Source organism: Dromiciops gliroides, chromosome 4, assembly GCF_019393635.1.
Source record: "Dromiciops gliroides isolate mDroGli1 chromosome 4, mDroGli1.pri, whole genome shotgun sequence".
In the NCBI taxonomy this organism is placed as follows: domain Eukaryota; kingdom Metazoa; phylum Chordata; class Mammalia; order Microbiotheria; family Microbiotheriidae; genus Dromiciops; species Dromiciops gliroides.
The window spans coordinates 117,188,389-117,210,036 of NC_057864.1; the positions used below are offsets into that span (position 1 = coordinate 117,188,389).

Here is a 21,648-nt window from a genome sequence, read left to right on the forward strand (position 1 = left end):
TTAAACTTCTCATGGCTCTCCTTCCTCCTACTCTCTGTAAAGAATTAATTGTTATTTGAGGTTTTTATGACCCCATCTTTTGGCTTGAATTTTTTTTTAAAAACCTCAGCACACTCACTGACCTGGGGCTCTGCAAACGGCATGGTGCTCCACCCATTGGTTGTAGCTGTCACCATGGTGCTGATACCTCACGTCATCACCATCGCCAATGCCTACATGGGCCTGGCAAAATTATAATGATTGGAAGCCTAGTGAGGGCAGTCATGTGATTGTCAGTGTGGCCAACCAATTGGCTGGGGGCTGTGTGTGGTCAGCCTGGGGTCTGCTGGGAAGGAGAGAGGAGATTCACCATTCTAGCTTGAAGCTGCAAAGTGACAGGACGCTGCTGTGTGTTCTCAGCTGATTCCTGGGCGGTAGTGTTGTTCAGGTTGTATAATTTCCCTTTCCTCATTTTATTTCCTTTCCCTTGATCCTACTGATCCTGTTTGAGTTTTTTTTAAGTTCATTCTTGTTAAATAAATCCTGCTCTGTTTTGAGGGAGGCTTTCTCCTTCCTTGCCCCAATATTGCAGTGAGCCACTTAGCTAACGCTCCCCAATTAAAAATCGGTCCCTACATCTCTCAGGTGAGACTCTTGCATCATATTTTACAGAAAAAAAATTGAGGCCATTCACTGTGAACTCTCTCTTCTCTCTTCTTCACCTCTTATCAATCAGGGGCCTATTGTCACTTTCTCTTCATCCACCTCTGTTTAACATGATGAAGTGGCCTTACTCCTCACCAAGACCAACATCTCTAATTGTTCAAATGATCCCATTTTATCCCATCTCCTTTAACAGCTTCTGTTATCCCTACTCTATCACTTTTTTTCTTTTTAATTTGTGGAATAGAACAAGCATTTCTATCATACAGTATAACAAAAAAGATGATTAGACATGAAACTACAAATTTATTGTGTACAACTTGCTATTACTTTAAACTATATAATAAAGTTATCATGTAAACTTCTTTTTTTCTCTTTTTTCCCCTTTCCTCCACCATAGAGATGGCCACCATTATACACAAATATGTATGTATATGTATATAGGGATACGCATATATAGGATATATATATATATGCATATATACACATACATAAATATATATGTCTAGATATACATATATATGTGAATATTTTATATATGCTTCTATTTATCAGTTCTTCCTTTGGTGCCAGATAGTGTCTTCCTTCTTATGTCCTTTGTTGTTAATTTGGATATTTATAATGGTCAAAATTACTTAGTGACTTAGAGTTGGTCTTAAAATAATATTGCTGTTACTGCATACAATGTTCTCTTGATTCTACTTATTTCACTCTTCATTATTTCATGCAAGAATATGTTTTTCTAACATCATCGAACACATCATATTTTATACCACAGTATTATTCCATCACAATCATATGTTTAGCCATTCCTTAATTGGTAGGCCACCCCATTAATTCTATCACTTACTTTCAATCTCTCCCTTTCTACTGGCTCATTTCCTATTGTGTACGAACATGTCCATGTCTCCCCTATCCTGAAAAAAAAAAACTTCACTTAATTCTTCTATCCTCACTAACATCCTATATCAATTATTTTTATAGCTAAATTCAAAAAGACCATCTACAACAGGTGCTTCCACTTTCTCTCCTTTCACTCTCTTCTCATTCTACTGAAACTGCTTTCTATGCTAATGATTTATTAGTTGCCAAATCCAAAGTCATTTTCTTATCCCTCATTCTCCTTGACCTCTTTATACCCTTTGACAAGGCTGATCATTCTCTTCTCCTTAATATTCTCTTCTCTCTAGGTTTTCAGGATGCCTCACTTACCTAGTTTTCATCCTCCCTATATGAGCATTCTCCTGTCTTATTTTTGGCATCCTCCTCCAGAACATGCCCTCTAACCTTTAGTGTCTCTCAAAGTTCTATCCCGGGCTTTCTTCTCTTCTCTTTCTATACTACTTCACTTGGTGATTCCATGAACTACCATGGATTTGATTACCATCTCTATGTTGACAATTCTCATATCTAGCTTTTCTGGGCCTTTTCTTGCCCCAATCTCACTGCCGACCTTCGGTCTCACATCTCCAACTGCATTTTAAAGATCTCAATTTGGATGTCCAGTAGTTATCTTAAATTCGATATATGCAAAACAGAATTCATCGTTTTCCCAATCCTTTCTTCCCTATTATTGTTAAAGAAAAAGTCGTCTTCAACCTAGGAGTCATCCTAGATTCTTCACTCTCATTCCCCATCTCCAAGCTGTTACCAAGGCCTGCTGACTTCACTTCCCCCTCTTCCTCAGCTTTAGCCACAGGGAATGGATGACAGGTTATACTTTGAGAGGATTATTGTTGTAATTTCGATTTTATCTTTTTTTTTTCAATCGAGTTCAAAGAAAAATAATTCTGCTTTATTCTGGGTAAAATGTTTGTAACTGCATAAAGTATTAGAATATAAGTTCAAAAAAGAGAAACAACTCTCAAATATATCACTTTCCTTCCTCTAATACTGTCAACATCTATAACAGACCTTCATCACCTCATGCTTATTGCAGGAGCCTCCATGCCAGTCTGCCTACCTGAGGATTTTTCCTATTTCAATCCATCCTCCATTCTACCACTGAAGTGATTTTCCTAAAGTACAAGCCTGAAAATGTCACTTCCTTACTTAATCAATTTCACTGGCTCCTTATTGCGTCCAGGATAAAATATGAAATGCTTTGTTTAGTATTCAAAGCCCTTCATAACCAAGCCCTCTTCCTATCTTTCCAGTCTTCTTACACCTTCTTCTCCAACATGTATTCTTCAATCCAATCAGATTGGCTGTTACATGAACAAGACACTCCATCTCTCAGCTCCTGGCACTGTATTTGCTTGTCCTGCATGCCTGGAAAATTCTCCCTCCTTTTATCTGACTACAGTAGTTTATTTGTATATATTGTTTGCACATCGTCTCCATCATTAGAGCATAAGTTCCTTTAAGGCACAGACAGTCTTTTGCCTCTTTTTATATTCCTGGCATTGAGCACAGTTCTTAGCACATAGTAAGTGGTTAATAAATGTTTATTGATATTTGATTGATTGAAGGTGGTGGACCTATGATGAGATGGAACAAGAAATGTTGAGGAGGCAAAACCAAGAATTGACAACTGATAGGCTACAGGTGATTAGGGACTGGGACTAGTTAAGGAAGGACAACTCTGAAATTGCAAATTGTCAGGTCCATCTACAAAAATTAGGAAGTTTGGAGGAAGGATGTGTTTAGGAGGGAAACAATGATTTCCATTTTGAACAGATGGAGATTCAGATGCCTAAAGGACAAGCAGGTGGCAATGTCCAGCAGGCAGTTGGTGATGAGAGACTAGAACTCCAGAGAGAAATATTAGGATTGGTTTTAGATTTGAGAGTCATCTGCATAAAGATGATACTTAAACCTGGAAGTTGATGAAATCACTGAGATACGGTATAGATAGAGAAGAGAAAAGAGCCCTTGGCAAAGCTTCGGTATATGTTCATGGGTGGAGGGGGAATTAGGGGATAGTTAATGCACTTTCAATCAGGTGTTTAAATTGGATGCCAGACTGAAAGTGGTTGAGAAGTAAGTAGTTGTTGAGAAAGTGGAGGCAATGAGTGTAAATGGAATGTTCTAGTAGTCTAACCAAGAAAGAGAGGGAAGACATAAGATCATAACTTGATGAAATGATAGTGTAAAATAAAAATTTCTTTAAATGTGCTTAGTACTTGGGCATGCTTGTAGGCAGCAGTTAGGGAGCCAGTAAAGAGACACTGAAGATTGGAGAGAGGACATATATCCTCAAAATGGCATGATTCCAGAAGGAAGGGAATTAAAAGAGTAAGAAGGGCACTGGCTTTGGCAAATAAAAGAAAGACCACCTCTTTACAGAAGATTGGAGTAAAAGGGGGATATTAGCAAAGAGGTTTTGAGGTATATAGTAAGGGAGAAAGAGGAAACTCATAACAGATCATCTATTTTTTCAACAAAATAATAGACTATGAGATTCTATGATGGGAAATGGGGGCGGGGGTTAGGGAAAGTTAAGGAAGGAAGAAAAGTTTTGGGAAAAGCTAATGGAATGAGTGGGATCATCAGGAAAGTAGAAAAAGAATGAGTCTCATGTGAAAGGAACACGTATATCAGTGTAGCTGGATCTTATAGTGGAAGCAAATAAAGTGTAAACAGATTTAGAAAGGTAGAAAGGGACTAAGTCATGAAAAGTTTTGGGTTTTTCTTTATGTAAAACAGATAATTTTGTATTTGTTCCTGAAGATAACATGGAGGCATTTGATTTTATTTGTGGGAGATGGCACATGAACAGGCCTATGACTGAGAAAAAAAATCCCTTTGGCAGGGGAATGGAGGATACATTGGAATGCAGAGAGAGTTGAGACAGGCTATATTTAAATAATTTAGGCAACCTAATCTCATCAGAGTTGCCTCAAGGAGGGATATTCTCTCTCTCTCTCTCTCTCTCTCTCTCTCTCACACACACACACACACACACACACACACACACACACACACACACACACACACACACACACACACAGACAATTGGGTAGAGTAATCTATCTAAACTGGGCAGTGAATGAGCCTTACACTCACCAGACTTGACTCAAGGAGAGAATAACATACACACTTAATAAGATGGAGTAATCTATCTAACCTTGCAGGAAAGTAGGAAGGGAAGGGGATAAGGAGGGAGGGGTAAAAGAAGGGAGGACAGATTGGGGAAGGGGGAAGTCAGAAACAAATGCCTTTTGAGGAGGTATAGGGTGAAAGAAGATAAATAATAGAGTAAATATCATGGGGAATGGAATAGGATGGAAGGAAATAGTTAACAATAGTAACTGTGAAAAAGAGAAAAGGGAAAAAATGTACAAAAGTATTTATAGCAACTCTTTGTGGTAGCTAAGAATTGGAAATCAAAGGAATGTCCATCAATTAGGGAATGACTGAACAAGCTGTGGTATATGATTGTAATGGAATATTATTGTGCTATAAGAAATGACAAGCAGGATGATTTCAGAAAAACCTGGAAAGACTCACATGAACTGATATACAGTAAAGTGAGTGCTCAGCAGGGGGCATAGGCCCCTCAGGCCACGTGGGCATAGCCCTGGGGAGGGGCAGAGGATTAATTTGGCATGTGCGGGGCCACAGGGAGCCAGATGTTTGAGGAGAGAGAAGGAACATATATACAGGGTAGAAGACAGTGAAGGGGGAGGCCAGAAGATTAAGAAGACAGTAAGGGAGGAACAGACAGAGAGGGGGGACGCTGGAGGACTAAAGTTATAATTTTTCATATCAATCCCATTATATTTTTTCAAATCAGATATAGTTAATAATTTTTTTGCATATTTATTGGTGAGCCAGCTAGGAGTTTCTAACCTAACCTGGTAATTTTTTTTTAAAGGGGCCACTAGGAAATTTTTTTATAAAAAGAAAGAAAAAAAAATTTCCCACCCACTGTCTCCCTTAATTTTTTGAAAGCCTCTACAGGGAAAAGCTTTAGCATTTAAACTGAACCATGAGTGAATATTTGTCTTATCTCTTGCCCTTTTTCATTGGGTTGTTCTGGGACCTCATAATGTCTGTTTTATCCATTGAACCCATGCTTAATATTACTGGGGACAATTTGACTAATTTTAAGCCCTATTATGGTAAAGTAATAATAGCTCTAGCAATTGTAATTTTTTTCTTTCCATTACTAATATTCTAGCATGATATTTTTTTATACAACTATGGAGAGAGAGAAAGAATTGTACCCATAGTGAGCCATGTATTCAGAGGGATGCCAGAGCTCCCTCTGCTAGAAATAACCTGAGTTCACAAAAATATGTTGACCAGTTTTAAAATCAGGTCAGCAGAAGCCCCCCATGCAGAATGCTGAGAAGCTTGCCAGCAGAATCATCCTAGCACCAGCACTCTCAGGTCAAACAGTTAAAAATCAGTATAAGACCCCTAAAGTGTGTCAATATTGTGAGAAGCAAGGACACTTGTTGAGAGAGTGTAGAACTAGAAGGTATGAATTGAAACAGGTAATGACCAAAAGCTTTAAAGACTTTTTTAGGGGTAACAGGAATAATCAGAGAAACTTTTATGAGGGAGGGAACAACCAAGGCAATTATAGGCCTTATTACCAACAGAATCAGAATAACTTTAGAAGACCCTCTCAGGAAGGTACACAAGGACAGAATCAGGGCAATTATAGGCCCTATTATAAACAAAATCAAAATAGATATAGATCCATTCAGGGAAATACAGAGAGGCGGAGTCAAAATGGTTATAGGCCTTTTCAGAAAGTTATAAAGGAACAAAATGAAAACAGTCACAGACCCTCTCAAAAGGCTACAGATCAGGGAAATATAGAAAAAATGATGGTGCACAGGGGAGGAATGGACAACAGTAAATACTGAAAATTTTATTTTTCCAGACTTTAAATACATTAACCCTCTGATTCCAATCCATTCTACTCCCGAGAGTAATGAACCTCGTATGACCCTCAAAGTTGAGGATACATATTATGATTGCTTATTAGAAGTCCAAAGAGTGGCAGAATTAACTAAGAAGCAGCTAAGGGCCATTCTGGGAGCAGCTGGATATTACAGGCAATGGATTCCCTGTTTTGGTGAGATCACTAAGCCACTTGTGGCTCTAACAAAAAATTCTATCCAAGTATCTTTACAGCTGGATTCCCAGCATCTTTCAGCTGTGGCAGAATTGAAGTAGGTACCCCGGCCTGCTGGTGTTGCTGTTCCTGTTCCTGCTTGACCTCTGTTCAGTTCTCACCATCTCATTCCACCTGTACCATTTGTAGGGGAAGAACTTTTCTCACCAAGAGCATATGGCTCTAACTTCTAAAAAGGGTTGTTGAACCCTAGCATTTAATTTGTAAAACAATGTACATATTGAGTCTTGCTGATGTTTTAGTTCTTTTGGTAAATTGTTTATGACTTCAAGTATGCTGATGTTTAAGCTTTTTTTGATAAATTGTTTATCATTTTAAGTATTTGTAATTGTTATTGTACTAGATAGAGAATTTATGGACAAAATGATGTGGTTAATTGGCTTAATGAAGATTTTGTAATAATATTTAATATTATCAGTCACATATTGATTTATCATTTAAATGTCATTGTGACTATGTATATAGCTTTTATTATCCTTACTGAAAGAGTAGTAATTTTGTTGTATTGGTCATTTTACCACTTTCCCAATTGACTCTGGATATGGTTTGGAATTATTATATATATTGCAAGTGTGTCCTATGTTATGCAGCATAACATACATTTTTACTGTCATATTGTCTTTGGTGAAATTAATATGAGATTTATGAATTGTGGAAACTTACCATTTCAGAGACTAATTGCTCTTACATTGAGCTTGATGGAGATGATTCAATTTCATGATGCAGGCCTTGGAGAAAATATATGTACAACAGGAGGAGATACAGGTACATGTAAGATGCCCTGAGGAGGCTGAGAGAACAGCCATTCAGCGCAACCTGGAGGCAGGATTCTCTTAGTCAAAATACATGAAGTAAGTTCATAGTTTGCTGATAATAGCAGCTATGTAGGACTCATCTCTCACTCCAAAAAATGGTCTGGTGTCATGGAAGCTCCAGCCCATGCACCTGGTTTAACTTAATTTGGCTTTTTCATTCAGTCTGGTGGCATGGTTAGAATCCATCCACCTGAAGCCTAGCACAATTACTGGATGCCTATGCACCATGAGATGTGGTACGGTAACCTTTCTACAACATTTTCAAGAGTCATCATGGACACATTACTATATTTGGCCTTGATCCAGACACATAGTGGTAAAAAGTGTTAATCTCAAAATGGTCTCAATTTTGTCTTGTGTGTAGATATAAACATCCTCCAAAAGGGGGGACTCCAATATGTTGTATATATATCAAGTTTAAATTTGTTTTGTATATTTGGAAGAACTTTCACTGTTTTTTGAAGAAATTTCAGTATTTAATTTGAACAATTTTTGGACAACGTATGCTAACGACTAATGAAAGCTCAGCAGTTTCAGAGACAGCCCAAATCCAGAGACAGTCATAATCAAGACCAGTGTCCAGATTCCCCTGATGACATCTCAACCCTCCTTCAAAGACAAGATTTAAGGACTTTAAATGGACATTTTTGTTTCTTCCCACATACACCATCTATAATGTGTATTTTCTGCAGAGGCTTTCCCTCTGTGGACATTGTCAAAGCACGAGTCCATGAGGGATTGCCCCTCAGGACAAAATTTTCTTTTCCTGTGTTGTTATTAGCATTGTATCCTAGTATAGGTTATGGTATTTTGTTTTGCTGATTCATCAAGGTAACATGCCGGGTTTCTTGTCAAAGCAAAGGGGAAACTGTGGAAATTTATTTTGATTTGGGGACCCTGCCTTTGGGCTGAGATTAAAAAGCCTTAGACTCTCAGGGGTTTTTTCTGTGTGAGGGGATGGTGCCCCTCCCCCTCCACTTCAACTGAGCCAAAAAAGGAAAAAAAGCCCCATAGGCTTTTCAGGACGCCAGGTCACATGGCTGGGGAAAAAAAAAAAGAAGCCCCAGCTCCCTACACCCTGAGGGGAGCTGCCCCCAAGATCCTAGGCTTGTCCTGCCAGGCCCTAGCATAGCCCATGTGCAGCAGGGGTATGGGCCCCTCAAGCCCCTCTGGGCACAGCCCTGGGGTGGCCGGCGGATTAATTTGTCGTGTGGGGGTGCAGGGAGCCAGAGGTTTGAGGGGAGAGAAGGAACATATATACAGGAGAGAAGACAGTGAAGGGGGAAGCCAGAAGATTAAGAAGACAGCAGGGGACGAACAGAGAGGGGGGACACCAGAGGACTAGGAGAATGCAGAGAGGCCAGAAGATTAAGAGAACAGGAGGTCAAGTGAGGAGAAGATGCAGGGGCGGTGGACAATACAGCAGGAGCAGAGCAGTAAAAGCAGAATTAGAGTGAAGGAGAAAAAGGGTGAAAGTTTCAGAAAGCTGGAGCATACCCTAAGGCAAGAGGCAGCAAAGGTCCTTGTTATATTAAAAGGAGACAGGTTGTATAATTTGCATTTCTTTACCATTATCTTTACATGGATTTTTAAAAAATTAATTCTACCTTGATTATTTAATTAAGAGGCTTCTTAATCTTTTGCTTATCAATTTGGGAGGAGCAAGTGTGGTGGAACTTTTTAAGGGCCCATATTAAAATAATGGCAGTCAGATAGCCAGCCAGTCAAAAGTCCCCAGATTAGGCCTCCAGTCAGATTAGTCCCCCCAAATTAGGCAAGTTAATAAAATATTTTTACAGTTGATTGGCGACCTCAGCAGGATTTACGGCCCAATTATAATTTTTCTAAAGATATAATTGTTCATATACTTATAATTTTTCATATAAGTACACTTATAAATTTTTTCAGATTAAGTTAATTATTAATATTTTTTACATATGGTAATGTTTTACATACTTGCACATGTATAACTTATACTGATTGCTTGCAACCTTGGGGAGGGGAGAAGGGAAGGAAGGAGGGAATGAGACAGAGATAGAATTTGGAACTCAAAACTTTAAATAAATACATACATATACACATACATACATACATATATAAATAAGACATAGATGAACAAATAGATGAGTGAATGAATGAATGAAAATAATTAATATAGGTAAAACTAGTCTAGCTCAGGTAAAAACTTGAACTAAGGCAAAATCTATATGAGGGGAGGGAGAGCAGGAATGGATGAAGTAAACAAAGGTCAAGACTAGGACAAAAATATGCTTAGAAGGTGTGTGTTTGGAGATGTAAGGATAGAAGTTTGTGATTAGAGAGAGGAAATTCTAAATAGAATTTCCAGAGATGTATAAGAAGATAAAGGAAGTCAAATGGTAGTGGGTTATGCTGAGATTATAGGTATGAATACCCCTGGATGGGACTGAAATGAAGTAATGATATAGTTCCTGGGAAATAAGGAAGTTGATTGACTTGTTGGCCAAAGTATTTTATATGTCATTTGAAAAGTACATATTGAAGTTCCCAAGGTTTAAGGCAGGAGTTGGGGTGGAGAGGCAGGTTCTGAGATCTCTGAAGAAGAGATTGATTGATTGACCTATATCTTAATAGAAGGGTATACATAAATGATAAAAACCCAAAAGGAGATGTTGCTGAATGAAAGTGCAGAGGGGAGGTGGATTCCTTACAGAATCACAGTGTTTGTGGTGGAGGTGGGTAATGGGAAAGCACTGTTTGGCTTCATGCTCCCACTACCCCCCTCCATGCTCACCTTAAGCTTATACTTTCAACAGTTATTATGGGAAACAATCTTAAGGAATTTAAATATTTCTACCAAGTTGGCCCCAGAGGAACTTGCAGGGCCTAAAGAAACAATTAAAAAGGGGGAGAAAAATAGGGGTTTCTGCAAAACTTCTAGAAGAAAGGCTATTAATATTTTTATGGCATGGATCTCTTTGAAAGTATGTTGAAACCTATGTAGCCTTTCTCAGAAAAATTATTTTAAATGAATAAAATAAATTAAATGGGATTATAAAAGATACCCATCATCCTGAAATTTAGTTATCAATATAATGGAAAAACAAATTCATGGGCCCCACATTAAGAACTCCTAGTCTAGACCCACTGAGGGTGCTATCTACATGCTTGGGGAACAGGAGTATATCAGAGTGTGGAACCACCAGATCCAACTTATTATCGGAAATTGTGGCCAACGTACAAATTATAAGAGATAATGTGTTACTGAACACAGACCAAACTTCAGTGAAACCAACGATCATAAGAACAATAATAGAAGGGAAGAAATGTAGCAAAAAGGTCCCCTCTTTGGCTTTGTGTTGAGCTGGATGTAATACCAATCAAACTACCGAAAACTGTATTTTATAGATCCAGAAAAAATAGCAAAATTCATCTGGAAGAACAAAAGGTGAAGATTATCAAAGGGATCAATGAAAAAATGTAAAGGATGATGGATTTGCTATACCAGATCTCAACTGTATTACAAAGCAATAATCATCAAAATAATTTGGTATTGACTAAGAAAAAGAGTGAGGTTAAGTGAAATAGATTAGATACACAATACACAATAGTAAATGATGATAGTGATCTAGTGTTTCTTAAACTCAAAGATAAAAGTTTTTGGGACAATGATGCACTATTTGACAAAAAACACTGGGAAAATTGGAACATCTAGGTGGCACATTGCATAGAGTGTTGGACCTGGAGTCAGGGAGACATTTTCCAGAATTCAAATCTGGCCTTACACTTACTAGCTGTGTGACCCTGGGCAAGTCACTGGACCTTTTTACTTCAGTTCCTCATTTGTAAAAATTATCTGGAGAAGGAAATGGCAAACCACTCCAAATGGGGGCAACAAGGGTTGGATACCACTGAAAAATGATGGAATAGAAACAAATGCTCAGAAAACTAGAAAGCATTTTGGCAATAACTAGGCATGGATAAATATCTGATACAGTGTACTAAGATAAGGTCAAAATAGGTACATAATTTAGATATAAAGAGCAATACCAGGTGCAGCTAGTTGGTTCAGTGAATAAACCACTGGCCCTGGATTTGGGAGGAGCTGAGTTCAAATCTGGTGTCAGTCACTTGACACTATCTGTGTGACCCTGGGCAAGTCACTTCGCCCTCATTGCCATGCAAAAAAAGTGCAATATCATAAACAAATAAAGGGAACATGGCATAGTTTTCCTGTTAGAAGACAAAAAAAGAAATATAAAATATTATGGGATGCAATAAATATGATTTTATTACATTAAGTTATAAAGTTGTTGCCTAAACAAAACAGATACAGCCCCAAGATTAGAGGGAAAGTAGAAAACTGGAGGGGAAACTTTGCAAAAAGTTTCTCTGATAAAGGCCTTATTTCTCAAATATATAGAGAACTGAGTTAAATTTATAATAATACAAGTCATTCTCCCAATTGATAAATGGTAAAAGGATAAGAAGAGGTAGTTTTTGGAGTTCAAATCCCAGAAGCCAAGATGGTGGAGGAAAGGCATTAAATTCTCAGAGCTCCTTTCACAACTACTCCAAGAAGCTCCAAACACAGCTATAAGACAACTCCTGGAAGAGCAGAACCCTCAAAAAGATGGGCTGAGATTATTTTCTTCCCAAAGACAACTTAGAAGTTCAATAAGAGGGAGCCCCTGTGCTGGGCTGGGAGTGGAGTCCAACCCTGTGATTGTGTTAACACAGAGCCAGCCCCAGGTAGGCTTCATCAGAGAAACTTACTACTGAGCTTCCAAATAAGCTACAGTGCCAGCATCTTCTGGAGCTAAGCTTATGGTTGCGTGAGAGGGCTGAATGGCTAGCCAGTGGGGTGGCATTGGGGTGTGAATACAGGGGTGTCTGCGATACCTAAGAAGGAATTTGGTAGTCCTACCCCAGCAGGGAATCAGGAATAAAAATCATGAGTGGTAGTGGCCCAGGTGGGGGAAGGGTATAGGCTTGTCTGAGCTAACAACCACAGCACACAAAGTTTTGTTGCCTGGTTAATTAGCAAGTTGACCTGAGGTTGTCTATGGACCAGAAAACAGGCTAGGCAAGAGAAAAACATGCCCTTCCTCAATTCAAAACACATGGGAACCTCTGAAGTTTGGGACAGTGTAGCTTGGAAGTAGGGCCCCCCTGGAAGAGAGAGTTAAAAGTCAAGTAAAAGATAAGCAAGATGCGCAGGCAGAGAAAGTTGACAACCCTAGAAAGTTTCTTTAGTGACCAGGAAGATCAAGGTGTACCCTCAGAAGAAGATAGCAACATCAGGGCTCCTATATTCAAAGCTTCCAAGAAAAATATGAACAGTCATAGAGGAACTCAAAAAGGACTTCAAAGACAAAGTAAGAGAGGTGGAGGAAAAAATGGAAAGAGAAATGGAGTGATGCAGGAGAGTCATGAGAAAAAAGTAAACAGCTTGAGAAGCCAAATCAAAAAGGAGACACAAAAACTCTCGAAGAAAATAATTGCCTAAGAATTAGGATTGAATAAGTGGAAGCTAGTGACTTTATGAGAAACCAAGACACAATAAAGCAAATCCAAATGAATAAAAATAGAGGTCAATGTGAAATATCTTCTTGGAAAAACTGCTGACCTGGAAAACAGATCCAGGAGAGATAATCTGAAAATTATTGGTCTACCTGAAAACCATGATCAAGGAAAGACCTTAGACATCATCTTCCAAAAAATTGTCAGGGAAAATTGCCCTGATATTCTAGAAGCAGAGATTAAAATAGTAATTGAAAGAATCCATCAATCACCTCCTGAAAGAGATCCCAAAAGGAAAACTCCTAGGAATATTAGAGCCAAATTCCAGAGCTCCCAGCTCAAGAAGAAAATATTGCAAGCTACCAAAAAGAAAGAATTCAAGTACTGCAGAACTCCAGTCAGGATAGCACGAGATCTAGCAGCTTCTGCATTAAAGGATCAGAGGGCTTGAAATATGATATTCCAGAGGGCAAAGGAATGGGATTACAACCAAGAATCACCTATCCAGCAAAAATGTGTACAATCTTTCAGAGGAAAAAATGGAATTTCAATGAAAAAGAGGACCTACAGGTATTGGTGATGAAAATACCTGAACTGAATAGAAAACTTGACTTTCAAATACAAGATCTTAGAGAAGCATAAAAAAGGTAAAAGAAAAAAGAAAACATGAAAGATGTTAGAAGATTAAACTGTTTACATTCCTACATGGAAAGATGATATGTCTAAATCATAAGAACTTTATGAGTATTAGGGCAGATTATAGGAATAAATTTAGACTGAGGGCACAGGTGGGAATTGATTATGAATGGATGATATCTGTAAAGCATTTATTTTTTGTTTATCTTTATTGGGGGGGGGTAGTCAGGGTTGGTGAGTGTCTTGTGTCTGAAGCTGGATCTAGGCTCAGGTCTTCCTGGGTCCAGGGCAGTTGCTTTGTCCATTGTGTCACCTAGCTGACCCATGATGACATTTTTAGGGTAAAATTCAGGGGTGAGAAGAATGCACTGGGGCAGGGAGAAGGGGAGAGGTGGAATGGGGTGAAATTTCACAGGAAAGAAACAGGAAAGAGCTTATGGAGTGGGGGAGGAGATGGGGCAGAAGCAGGGCAGTAAATGAACTTTACACTCATAAGAATAGGCTCAAAGACCTTAATTTCATCAGAGGTGGCTCAAGGAGGGAATAATATATACACACAGTTGGGTGGAATAATCTAACCCTGCATGAAAATAGGAGGGGAAGGGGATAAAGAGGGAGGGGCAAAAGAAGGGAGGGCAGATTGGGGGAGTGGATAGTCAGAAGAAAATCCCTTTTGAAGAGGGATAGGCTGAAAGAAGATAGACAATAGAGTAAATATCATGGGGAAGGGAATAGGATGGAGGGAAACAGTTAACAATAGTAATTGTGAAAAAAAGAGAAGGGAAAAATGTACATAAAATATGGAAACTCTGTGGTCACTAAAAAATGGAAATCATGGGAATGTCTATCAATTGGGGAATGATTGAGGTAGCTGTGGTGTATGATTGTAATGGATTATTGTTGTGATGTGGGAAATTATGAGCAGGATGATTCCAGAGAAGCCTGGAGGAACTTAAGTGAACTGATCTATAGTGAAATGTTTAGAACTGGGAGGACATTGTGCACAGTGGTAGCAGTATTGTTCTGTGAACAATTATGAATGACTTGACTGCTCTCAGCACTACATTGATGTAAGACATCCCAAGGTACTAATGATGAAGCATGCTATCCACTCCAGGAGAAAGAACTGATATTGATTGAACACAGACTAAAAAAAAAAAAGAAAAGAAAAGAAGGAAAAGAGCACTTGTGGATTGTACATATATAACCTATATCAGGTTGGTTGCTATCTTGTGGAGGGGGAAGGAAAGGGAGGGAGGGAGAAAAATTTGGAACTCTAAATCTAATGAAAACAAATGTTGAAAACTACCTTTACATTTAACTGGAAAAAATAAATGTTTCCAAAAAAACAAAATAAAACCAAAACTTTTTGTTCCAGATTTTTTCCCTTCCTCCCTTTCTATAGCTCCTTTGAGGAGACAAGCAATTCAATTTAAGTTTTACATGTAGTCATGTAAAACATTTCCATATTAGTCATGGTGTGAAAGAACGCAAAAAAAATCTCAAGAAAAATAAAGTTTAAAAAATTATGCTTTAATCTCTATTCAGAAACCATCACTTTTTTCTCTGGGGATGGATAGCATTTTTCAGCATAAGTTCTTCAGAGTTTTCTTGGATTCTTATATTGCTAGGAGTGGCTGGGTCATTCACAGATGATCATCTTATAGTGTTGCTATTATTCTGTACATAATACATTTCACTTTTATCAGCTCATGTAAGTCTTTCCAGGCTTTTCCAAGAGCATCCTGCTCATCATTTCTAGTAGCATAGTGATATTCCATCATAAACATGTATCACAATTTGTTCAGTCATTCCCCAGATTATGGTCCTCCCCTCAGTTTCCAAATCTTTACCACCAGAAAGGAGCTGCTATAAATATTTTTGTACATATAGGTCTTTTTCCTTTATTTCCAAACTGCTCTATAGAATAGTTGAATTAGTTTACAACTGTACCAACAGTGAATTAATGTCTCATTTCCCCCCATATCCCTTATAATATTTATCATTTTCCTCTGCTTTCCTATTATCCAATCCACTAATTAAGAAGTAGTATCCCAGAATTATTTTGACCTGCATAACTCCAATCAATAGTGAGCTTTTTAAAAAATATAGCTTTATATAGCCTTTTTTAAAAAAATTACATCTGAAAACTTTATAACATTTGATCATTTTGTCAATTGCGGAATGGCTATTATTCTCATAAATTTAACTCAGTTCACTATATGTTTGAAAAATGAGGCCTTTATCTAAAGACAAAAAAAGAAAAAAAGAAAAACCTGGAAAAACCTACATGAACCAATGCAGAGTGAAATGTACTGTATACAGCAATATTGTAAGATGATCTGTTGTGAATGACTTGGTTATTTTCAGCAATTCAATGATACAAGATAACACTGAAAGACTTATCAAAATTGCAATCCAGGGCAGCTAGGTGGTACAGTGGATAGAGCACTGCCCCTGGAGTCAGGAGGACCTGAGTTCAAATCCAGCCTCAGATATTTGACACTTACTAGCTGTGTGACCCTGGGCAAGTCACTTAACCCCAATTGCCTCAAAAAAAAAAAAAAGAAAATTGTAATCCATCTACAGAGAAAGAACTGATGGTATCTGAAAAAAGATTGAAGCATAATTTTTTTATGATAGTTCCTTAATCTGAAGTTTGGGTTTTGTCTGTTTTCTTTCACAATCTTTCTAATGTGGAGATGTTTTTGCATGATTACTCATGTAAAACTTTCATTGAATTGCTTTAGCTCTTGGGGTATGGGGTGGGGAGGGAGGGAGAACGAGAAGCTGTAACTCAAAGTTTTTTTTAGAAATTGATATCGAAATTTGTTTTTACATGTAATTTAGAAAAAATAAAATTCTAAATTAAAAAATGAGTTAAAAAAGAAGTTAGTTCTCAAAAGAAGAAATCAATGTTATCCATAGTCATATAAAAACACTATTGATTAGAGAAATGTAAATTAAAACAACTCAGAGGTACTACCTCACAGGTATTAGATTGGTTAAATTACAGGAAAGTAAAATGACAATTGTTATGGGGATGTGGAAACATTGGGACCCTAATGTAATGTTTGTTGGTAGAGTTGTGAACTGATCCAACCATTCTGGAGAGTACTTTGTAGCCATGCCCAAAGAACCATAAAACTGTGCATTCCCTTTGAGCCAGCAATACCACTACTAGGTCTATATCTCAAAGAGATTTTTTTAAAAAGGGAAAGGACCTATATATACAAAAATATTTATAGCAACTCTTTCTGTGGTGGCAAAGAATTGGAAATTCAAGGAATGACCATCAATTGGGGAATGGCTGTATAAGTTGTGGTATAAGATTATGATGGAATACTATATATTCTAAGAAATGACAAGCAGGGTTGTTTCAGAAAAATCTGCCAAGGGTTACATGAACTGATGTAAAGTGAAATGAGCAGAACAAGAATACTGTATATAGTAAGAACAATATTGTACTATTATCAACTGTGAATGACTTAGCTATTTTTAGCAATATAATGATCAAAGACAATTCCAAAGGAATTGCCATCCATTTCCAGACAAAGAACTGATGGAGTCTGAATGAAGATCAAGGCTTACTTTTTTAACTTTTAAAATTTTTTCTTGGGTTTATTTTTGGTCTATGTTTCCTTTTACAGCATGACTAATATGGAAATATGTTTTGCATCATGGCATATGTATAACCTATATCAAATTGCTTGCTGTCTCAGGGAGGGGGCAGAAGAAGGAGGGAGAGAAATGATTTGGAATTAAAATTTTTTAAAAATGTTAATTTTTTTCCATTTGATTGGAATTTTTTGTAAAAAACCATTGGATACAGGGAGACTAAGGGCTTATATCAAGATAAGGGAGCTTTAGAAGATCATCCTCAGATAGGAGAGTGGTATGAGACTTGAATACCATTGACTGGGAAAACCCAGTGCCATTAGATGGAAAACTGATGGCAGAGCAACAGTGGACAGTTCAATGGAGTAATTGTGGACAGAAAGTGAAAATGATGTCATTTGTTAGGAATTGAAAAGAACTTCAGGCATTGACAGACCATGTAAATGTCACAGGAAACCACTGGAGAGAGCTTCAACAAGGAGCAACTATGAGCGTCTCATTAGGAGATATATACTTATCTGTAACTAGAAGCAATACCTCCTGAGCAAAACCTAGGACATGATTCTGATTGAATGATGCTATGTGTAGAGTTCTACTCATTGGCAAGTGTTATTTTCCATGTATATGAACTCAAGTTGTTTTCTTTGACCTCTAAATAAGCCTATTCATTCTACAATTCTTATAAACCATGTTCTTAAAAGCAGTCTGGGTAAGAAGGAGTGGTTGTGTCAGATAATAAAATTTAAGATTATCTTGTAGAGAGGAACAAAACTGAGAAGTGTTAAATCTCTCCAAGTGGTAGCTAAGCCTAACATCAATCAATCAACAAGTATTTATTACATGTCTATTATGCTAGGTGCTGAGAATATAAGTGCAAAGAATGAAACAATCCATGTCAATGAGCTTATTATAAAAGTCTGACACATCATTAAATAATTCTCAAATATTTTAAATATCTATGATTTTAGCAGCACAGGTAGGTCCTCCTCCCACCAATGCAGATCACAATACTGCTATTCCTTAGAATGACAGCTTTTCCAAGTGGCTATGGATGAAAAATGTATCACTCTTCAGGCAGCCTAGTGATAAGTCCCTCTAAATGTAGCTAGGATATCCCTGGCACAACAGACATATAATCAATTGTCAGACCCGTATTTGGTCTTTCCATCGTCAGAGAACCTCATGGATCTTATAATTCAGTCTAGAATGAGAAAAACCAGTATTTATGTGCCATGGGTATTTATTTTAGTCAATACAGATTATGAAAGACAAATCAAGAAGCTGCACGAATTAGGGGAAAACAATGCATTAGGAGTGGACCTTACTGGAGGCTAAATAGCATAAAACAATAATGTAAGTTATACCACAAGGTTATAAACTGCTAACTGCCATTTGGTTAATATAACTAAGGGCTATGAATTCAGGGAATGGAGTGATGATAGTATACTGGTGTGAGCTGAGAAGATTTCAAAAGGGAAGTAAGATGTAATCTGGGCCTTAAAAGGTGATTACAAGCATAAATAAGGGGTAAGACAAGGCAAGCACAGAGGCAGAAAAGTTTGTGGCATTTTCATAGGACAGTGAATAGACCAGTTTGTCTGGAACAGAGGCTTCATATAGGAGTGTAGTGAGAGATAAGGCTGATTGGTAGCAGATTGCAGAGGGCCTTGAATGTCACCCTAAGGAATTTGGACTTTATGTGGCATTGGGAAATCACTGAAGGTTTATGAACAGGGGAATGATGGATGAAAGTAGTGTTCTGGGAAGTTGAATCTGGCAGCTGTGTAAAATGGATGGGAGTGAGAAGAGACTGTAAATAGGAAGAAAATATAGGGATATCAGGTAAAAGACTGAAAAAAAAATTGAATTTTTTAATGTTGCTTTTTCTTATTTCCTTCCCTTTTAACTTTAATAACTTCAAATAACTTTATAGGAATAACTTTAAGCAGAAACTCTGACTGTCTATTGTGGCTAGTAAATGTGATGGAGGAAAGTTGAAAGTTACATGAAAGGTAATGAGAAATATATTTTTGAATATCTACTCTTTCTCTTTACTTCTCCCATTAAACACACACAAAACTTTCCCATCTTATCCTTTTAAAGCTTATGGGATAGATCGACTAGACTGCAATCTGTTGTGGAGATGACTCTGATTTGGCAGGAAAATGGGTCCATCTTTATCAGAAATAGACACTCAAGTTAATGTTGAGCCACTTATGGCAAGGCAGTAAGACTGAAATTATTTCAGCCATGCCATAATAATAACAGCTAGCATTTACATAGTACTTCAGGGTTTAAAAAGTACTTTACATACATGAGCTCAATTGATCTCATTTCATGCTTGTTCAGGTTGTTATCTATTTGGACTATTGAAAGTGTGAAAGCCAGTGTGCTTGAAGAGAGAGGAAAAAAAAGAAAAACCAAAACAGTAGACTCGAAATTAGAACAGGAGGTTTGGATTCCTGGGTCTGCAACAAAGTGACTGTGAGAGTTTGGATAATTTATTTCATTTCTCTGAAACTCAGTTTTTCTAGTTATAATATGTGGTCAATAACACCTGTAACTGTCTACCACACAGGTTGTGCTTTTTCAAACTTAAAGCAATTTACAATGGAAACCATTTCAATATAAAACACCTAAGGATTTAAACTTCCTTGTGGAGAGAAAGGTAGAGAGTTGGAGATAAAAGGATTAAGAAACAATGAGACACCCAGTAAAATTCTTGAAAGTGATACAAGAAGCTGTTGTTTGCCCTTCCTTTCAAAGAGAACCAATGGTATCATGGAGTGATGTCTTGACTAGCTTCAATTGGATTTAAGTGAGGAAGAGTTGCACCAAGTCCTCAACCTCTCTCTTTCAGAGTCATTGAAGTCCAGTGGCAAGACAAAAGTCACCATGCCTGGCAGGATCCCAGGATTCAGTGAATAACCATGGTGTCTGTGATGTCTGACCAAGCTCTAAGCATGCCACAGGACCTGCTTCAATCTCCTTCATGGTCATTTCATCAGGGTAAGTGTTCACATGCTCGGGGCTGAAATGACCCAATTCACAGGCAGATTTGAGGCCTGTTGGTTACCCTCAACCTAGTTTAGCCCATGTGCCTAGACAGTTTTAACAGGATATGCCCACTGTACATGTTACAACTTCTTTGAGCGACAGATGAAAGTTGAGTGAAGGTGGACACCAAACCTATCTGAGCAGAGCCAAAAAGGGCTTGGCAAGTGCTAACACCAAAAGTGCTAGTTTTCCCTAAACACCACATACACCCCTGCAAGGAGCTAGCTGCTTTGGTAAGACCATTATCTTTTTTTTTTTTTTTTTTTAGTGAGGCAATTGGGGTTAAGTGACTTGCCCAGGGTCACACAGCTAGTAAGTGTTAAGTGTCTGAGGCCGGATTTGAACTCAGGTACTACTGAATCCAGGGCTGGTACTCTATCCACTGCACCATCTAGCTGCCCCAAGACCATTATCTTTTAAGAAAAGGGAAACTATTTCATAGTACCTGAATCATACCTCTTAAGATCCCTAGCATCCTTCAAGGTGCGGCTCCGGTGCCATTGTTCTTGTTTTTGTCATTGTTGTTGCTGTTTTTGTTTGTCCTTCATTCTATTTTTTTTGTAGGGCAATGAGGGTTAAGTGACTTGTCCAGGGTCACACAGCTAGTGTCAAGTGTCTGAGGCCAGATTTGAACTCAGGTCTTCCTGAATCCAGAGCCGGTGCTTTATCCACTGTGGCACCTAGCTGCCCCCTTTCTCTCCCTCTCTTTTTTAGTTTTGTTTGTCCTTCATTCTAGAAGAGGACCATGACATCAGGGTGATGTTATGGCTTGCAGTAAATTGAACTTAAGGAGGGAGCTCTGTGCAAAATTACCAACCTCACTCATTCCTGCAGAACCATCTGAGTCCAGTAGCAATGTATAGATCAGGTTTACTGGAGATGACCCCTGATATTTTAAGGCAATTGGGGTTAAGTGACTTGCCCAGGGTCACAAAGCTAGTAAGTGTCTGAAGTCAGATTCCAATTCAGGTTTTTCCAACTTCAGGGCCAGTCTTCTATCCACTGAGTCACCTAGCTACCCACATTCAGGTGTCACCTCCTATAGAAATCCCTTCCTAATCACCTCAGTTATTAGTGTGTTCTCCATCCTCAAATGATCTTGTATTTACCTCTTTGTGTATATGTTCTATTCTACCACCACCATCACAAACCCACCAGTGGAATGTAAGCTCCCTGGCACTAGAGTTTTGGTTGGTTTTTGTTTTGTTTTGTTTTGTTTTTGTCTTGGTATCCCCCAAGTGCCTAGCACAATGCCTTACTTGTGATTAGTAAATCTTTATTTCA

General features: G+C 38.0%; 1 protein-coding gene and 1 pseudogene across 1 annotated transcript in view; one reads left to right on the forward strand and one right to left on the reverse strand.

Moving 5' to 3' along the window:
• USH2A (usherin) overlaps positions 1-21,648 on the reverse strand; it is a 1,082,898-nt gene that overhangs the window by 460,286 nt on the left and 600,964 nt on the right. The gene's annotated exons all lie outside the window — the stretch shown is intronic.
• Positions 5,925-21,648, forward strand: part of LOC122753397 — a 42,331-nt pseudogene continuing 26,607 nt past the window's right edge.